Raw genomic sequence first — 6,000 nt, 5'->3', positions numbered from 1 at the left:
CATCTGGTCTTTGTCACAAATTTGAGAGTAAATGCAAATTTCTCTGGCACAAACCAATAACAAATCTATGGAAATTCACAATCCTTTCTTCATAACTGGCTGGGAGACATTGTGCAATGCTAATATTCTTATAAAAACTGAAGTTATTTCACTCTAAAACACGTGAGACATCCACAGCTATGCCTTACACCCCATAATTTAGCTCCCAATCGATACTTATCACTTGTGGCTGCACATCCAAACTGTCTCTTTTTAGTCACATATTCGCATATCCTGTTTTTGATTTCAGGACACTTCACTTTTTATCAGCAAAATGCCTGTTAGTTACTGTTTTTGTCTAGTCCTCATTGTACTTTCTTCATGCAGAGAGATTACCGATTTACTTTGCCTCTTAAATAATGTGGAACTTTTCTTCAGCCATGAATGACCTATAATGAGAACTCACACCGGTCATCCCAAATATCTGCTACAACTTGAACCGATGCCATGTAAACAACACAGTATGTACACGGCAGGTTTCTAGGTTGTGGTAGGAACAGAGTTGGGAGTGAGTGAAAAAAATACCAACTTCCAGATTTCTGTATATCCAAAGCAATGTACACTCACCTTGGAGCATATGATACCTGCACCCCAAACATTTTCTACCAAACTTTGAAAAAAAAATTAATAAGCGGGGATTATTCATGTAAATGCAGTACTGTATATCAAAAAGAAAAGTAAATGATATTTGACAATGCAAGAGCAAAATGGGCTACAAGATGGGAAAATGAAAGATTATGTGAAAATGAAGGATTATGTGAAAGAAAGTACATTACCTGGCACTCCTCAGTGCAAGAAACGGTCAAATTAGCAAGAGTCAAGAGTAGTATGTATTGATATGAGAATCATGATTATGTCAATTACTAGACATTCTAGCAACTTTCAGGCTGACTGTGCTCCAAGTGAACAGAAACTGAAGATATAATTGATTCAACAAATGCATATTGGTTCGACTGGTTGGTTCAGATGTTTGTTTCATGCTCTAGTCTAAATAGACCAACAAATTCATCCCAATTTACAAGACATTTTAAAGCACCATTATGCAATAGTTGGGACAGTTCTGAGACCAACAGACTCTTACAAGTTTCATGGATCTACGATCTTCCTTGGAATAATTTAAATCCCTGCAAACTACCAATGCTGGCTACATCTCAACTCCCCATACTTGGCAATTCAGCACCAAATCATCTAGCAAAATCTAGAAAGCATTGTAAATACAGTATTAAAAATTGCTATTGTAACAAATAAATGAAATAGAACTTTACAATAATACACTGATCAAAATAATTAAGAGAACATGTTTCTGAGTGCCTGGAATATCCTTTTATTACTGGAACATAACTCTTAGAATATAGAGTAGCCTAAAAATGTTGTCATTTTGAAACCTGTTTCGTGCCATCTCTTAGATACATAAAAACAAAGTGATCGCCAGCATGCTTTGACTATGAGCGTATTCAAACAGGACACATGGAACGAGACATACAAGTAAAGTGAACCACCACTTTAATCCTGTCGAGACATAAATGACCTACCATATCTTCTTCAGTTGTTCATCTACGTGGGTTAGAGACATGACTGCTTTCAGTACGTTAGTGTAAAAAATCAGCTCATATGTCCCCAGTCATTCAGCAGTAACGGTCAAGATCTTTCTTGACTTGATATGATGTTGCATTTATGCAAACCACATCCTGGGTTCTTGACATCATGGAGAGCTTCTGAGAAACCCATAGTATCATAGAGTCAGATCTTTTATCACTGAACAACTGACAAAGAAAATCTTCAAGGTTTATAAAGAAGTACATAGACTGGATGAAAATGGTAGCTTACGATGGACTGATACAACTGACAAAGAAAATCTTCAAAGTTTATAAAGAAGTATACAGACTGGATGAAAATGGTAGCTTATGATGGACTGATACAATAGCATTTAAAGAAAATAGCTCTAAAAGTTTTATAACGACCAGGCGAGTTGGCTGTGCGGTTAGGCGCGGACAGCTGTGAGCTTGCATCTGGGAGATAGTGGGTTTGAATCCCACTATCGGCAGCCCTGAAGATGGTTTTCCGTGGTTTGCCATTTTCACACCAGGCAAATACTGGGGCTGTACCTTAATTAAGGCCATGGTCGCTTCTTTTCCACTCCTACCTCTTTCTTATACCATCGTCAAAATAAGACCTATCTGTGTCGGTGCAACGTAAAGCAAAATTGTAAAAATTTTAAAATAAAGAAGAAGTTGTATAACAGATCCGACTGCCCATTTCGAAACCATAAAGGTCAGCCAGAGGAGGTTAGTCAAGAAAATAATTTAATATTATGAGCCAACTATTTCCTATTACAAAGAGAAGTACCACATTGAGGAGATCAAGGTTATGTACGACATTAAAAAAATGTTGAATAGGTGGACCTTCTCACGTGACAGTTGGATATTTTGTTAATATCACCAACTGTAATAGGACCGATGGTCAGAGAACGCGGCACCATACCTCGCCTTTTCGTCGATACATGGAAGCAGTTCCAACTGCCCATGAAGGACATCCACGATATTGTGGTTCTCATTCTCGGAAACTCCATCTCAGTCCTTCAATATCAAATCTGTGGTGTAAATCTGCAAGCTAGTCTTCTCGATGCATGAATTCCATTTAAATTTTCCTGTTGCCTCATTTTTTGATGAAGTCCAGTTGTTGACTTTCTTTTTGCCTTGTCTTAAACAGCAGCCTGTAATACAGGAGGCTGGTTTTTGTGTAAATAAAAAACAAAAGACATTTAAGACGCAGACCTGAGGTAGTTCTGAGACAGTAAATGCACAATTCATCCATACCTATAGTGACCCAATGCAAGGGCCATATATTATCTGTTGCATATGGCACTCAATCCAGCTTCATCAGGGACTTCCTGAAGGTAATGAACTGCTGGTGATGAGATCCACATAAAATTAAATCTCATTAAGCATAACTGATATTCCAGGGCCACACAAGAATACGAATGAATAGCTCCAGAGCGAGCCAGCAAGTTTGTGTGGAATATCCCATATAGTAGCCAGAGGCACAAACAGATCCCGTACTAAGTTGATCTCAAACAGGCTGACTGAGCAGATAAACATTAGCATGCTGAGTGCCAAGCAAAAATATGAACATTTCCTATGTGGACTAAAAAGATATATTTTTACTCTCTGGCATTTCAGAAGCAATATGCCACCATGTACTTAAATTAAAAGAAAAGAAAGACCTGTGGGGAGGGGGGCACGGCAGTCTCAGAACTGGACACTATTCATGCACATGCGTGTGCATGCCAAATACCGTCAAATTGCCAACTTATGGCCCCTGTGGATGAGGGAATGAGAGAAGAGTGAGACATGTGAGGTAAGCATGTGTTACGTGACAAGTTCAGGCTAGTTGCACAAAAAAACTGACCTCCTATGTCTCTGTGTGTTGATGGCCAACCACTAGTGTAGGATATGTTTTTTAGCCAAACAATATGAGCAGTAGTGGAACAGTCACCTGTTTGTTAACACATCCTCACATCAATTTTCTGCACACCACTCTTGGATCTCAAGCCCAGCATTGAACATTTGAGTCTTGACTGCTATACACAAGCTGAAAACTAAAGAAAATGTTTCTCTATCTGAATGTAAATGTAAAAATCGAAGCCTGTCGTGTGAATTATAATCAGGAGTTGACAGTAATTCAACACTGTCAAATCCTGTATACAAGCGAACAAGTGTGCACGGAATCAATTCTGAGTCAGAAGACACCTGTGCCCACCATGGCATAGCGGGAACAATCAAAATAGACAATGGTGTCTGCTACGGGCACTCAAACTGTCAATATTTGTCAATTATTATTGTGTGTGTGACACATTACAAACTTTGTTCACTTAATTCTTTTGACCAGATTAATAATAATAATAATAATAATAATAATAATAATAATAATAATAATAATAATAATAATAATAATAATAATAATAATAATAATAATAATATAGTAAACTTCAAGTAATCTCCATTCATCAAAAGAACTATGAAAAGAGATATTTGGTCCTCTCTACAGACCAAGAGAACATCAAGTATACAGCCCCTCGGCTATTTATAGCTGTAGCATTGACTCTCTTTCTAATCTGATAACTTCCTTTTCAAATTGATATGTCATAAATTAAACTAAAAAAGAAGTAAAAAATCTTAAAGTCGGCTGATGATGGAAGTCTGTTCAACCAGCACAAAGTAACTAAAAGAGAGGAAAGCAATGACCATTTATTGGAAGAGATTAAAAGGAAAGAAGTACAGTAGAAGTCCGCTATAGCGAGTACGGCATATAACGAGAACTCCGTCATAGCGACACTTTCTTTCCGTCCCTTCAAAATTCCTATATTAAGCTGTGTATCGTCCTTCAGTTACAGCGCGAGCCCTATCACTGACGCATCCGTTATTACAAGCGATTAAGCACGCACGATTCTTTCCATTACTGATATTTATATGCATCCAGCGATTATATTGCAAGCGATCGATTATCTTTGGAATCGTTTCCTCGCTATGTCCACTAGAGAGTTCTCTCGTCACCATTCAAGGCGATGTTGGAGTCGATTAGTAATACCCGTCGACTGCTGCACTCTTAAAAAAAATATTCAAAATAAAAGAGGATAACATGTTTTCGTAATGAATGCATAAATAACGTGGCCGATAGCAGTTGTTAATCTGTTAAAAATAAATACAGTAGTAAACGATCTCTTAATGTTAATGTTATATGGAAATTAAGTAAGAATGTGATACACCTCAAGATATGGCAGAGTACATCACTGATTTCAGAGGATAGTTCATATCTCCTCGCGTCTATTAAATTTCAGAAAGGCTATTTACAGGTAATAATTTCTCTACATGCGTTTCAAATATGTTTTCATGATGCATATACGGTTAGGTTAGGTGACGCCGTCTGAAGAAGAAAACTGAAGTGCTTGCCACAGAAACCTCTGGAGTGATACCGTATTTCCCCGAATCCAAGACGACAGGTTTCTTTCCCTGTCAGAATCTCATGCGAAAACTCACGGGTTGTCTTGCATTCGCGGCCTAACAGTGAGTTAATGGATACCCCTGGCAACTGCTGCAGTAACCATGTTGCTTCTTTTCACCCCCTCACGTGCAGACACACAAAAAACTCGTTGACAATAAACGACCGCCTCTTTATTATACATCGCTAGGCATGACAATCGATTGTACAGTGCCTGTGTGTAAATGTCACTGGATCTCGGGTAATAGTGAAGAGAGAATGACGTTCTATTAGCCTCTACAAAAATGTTTCTCAAATCTGCAGAATGGCATCAAAACATGCGAGTCTTCGAATTCTTCGAAAGGCCGGATACTCCGTGGCAGAGTTATAACGCGTCTATTATACTTGACGCTTAGTAAAATTAAGTTTTATAGACAGCAGGAATATTTTCGTGATGGATAGTCGTATTGTAAAAATACCTACGTGGAAAAGGTATTGCCGGCAAATTTTCAACTGGTTCTCATTGATATTATGATGCCAATTTTAAGTTAATGGTTATTAAACACTCGGAAATGTAGAATAATTGTGCAGCCACAAGAAAGTACAGCATAGGCCTAACTAAAGCCAATATTTGGCGTTAGCGTGAAGAGCTAAAAAGAATGCATACTGTACAAAAAAAATACATTCAGTGGTCCGCAACGAGGACGCTATAAAGAAGTCGAAGATGAAATTGTGAGGTATGTGCACGAAAAACGCAAGGGTGGAATAGCCATAACGTGGCGCAATAAACTCGTTCGTTGACTTTCAAAGTCCGTGATTAGACCTATACATCACTAGCCCCTGAAATTGGCTGAACCTGGCAAGTGAGACATGCGTTTAGTGGTAGCTGGTTATACCTGACGCTGAGTTAAACTAACAGTTTTATAGACAGCATGAATAATTTCCTTATGGATCGTCGTATTGTAGAGACGCATGGAATAGGTA

Source organism: Anabrus simplex, chromosome 8, assembly GCF_040414725.1.
Source record: "Anabrus simplex isolate iqAnaSimp1 chromosome 8, ASM4041472v1, whole genome shotgun sequence".
NCBI lineage: Eukaryota > Metazoa > Arthropoda > Insecta > Orthoptera > Tettigoniidae > Anabrus > Anabrus simplex.
This window is presented reverse-complemented; position numbering follows the sequence as displayed.